Source organism: Pundamilia nyererei, unplaced genomic scaffold, assembly GCF_000239375.1.
Source record: "Pundamilia nyererei isolate P.nyererei 1_Seehausen unplaced genomic scaffold, PunNye1.0 scaffold00010, whole genome shotgun sequence".
Taxonomy (NCBI): domain Eukaryota; kingdom Metazoa; phylum Chordata; class Actinopteri; order Cichliformes; family Cichlidae; genus Pundamilia; species Pundamilia nyererei.
The window spans coordinates 2,417,578-2,418,378 of record NW_005187411.1 but is presented as its reverse complement, the minus strand read 5'-3'; positions in this window follow the sequence as shown (position 1 = coordinate 2,418,378).

Here is an 801-nt window from a genome sequence, read left to right as displayed (position 1 = left end):
ACAGAGTGCCGTTTGGAAAAACGATGTTGACTTTAGCCGTGTTTTCTTTTTTGCCCCTAACTAAACTGCGGGCAGGACCGCAGATGCCAACCACTGGGGGAAAAAAAAGAGTTAATGAAATTTTCCCTAGAGAGAGAGAGCGAGAGAGAGACATGAGAATCCAACAGAGTAAAATTGAATTGGGCAGCTCTGAGTTCAGGGAAGCCAAGGTTAAGGAAATGCAACAAAGTAGTGTAGTGTTTTCATAGAAAATCAATACTGTGCTTCTCATTATTGTCCTCATACTGCTGTGTACAAGGCGAGTCAGATTCACTGAAGGAAAAAGCTCAAACCCAGTGCAGCCAGTTTGTACCAGAGCACCTGGCAGCCACTTCAGGCCAGGAAAGGGAAAAAAAAGGTCTGTTGTTACAAAAACAGCAGTTGGGGACATCATTTATATTTTCTCCATTTAATGCGCTCCTTTAACTTCAGACTTTCCACAAACTATGTTTAGTTTTTGGAGACATTCGGAAACGTCATTACTCTCACATCCCATATTTCATGGCATGGCTCACACTTTCTTTTAACCTCTGGCTGACCTCCCGTTACCTTCAGCTCTCACAGTGTGACACGGATATCACGCCTCAGGTTAATATTCAAATCACATCTTGAATGTGGTGAAGCGGTCTATCCTGCCAAGTGTCTGCTAATCTATTCTGAGCAAAAATGAAGTCTTTTCCACTATTTGCCAAAACACACACACACACACACACACACACACACACACACACACACACACACACACACACACACACACACACA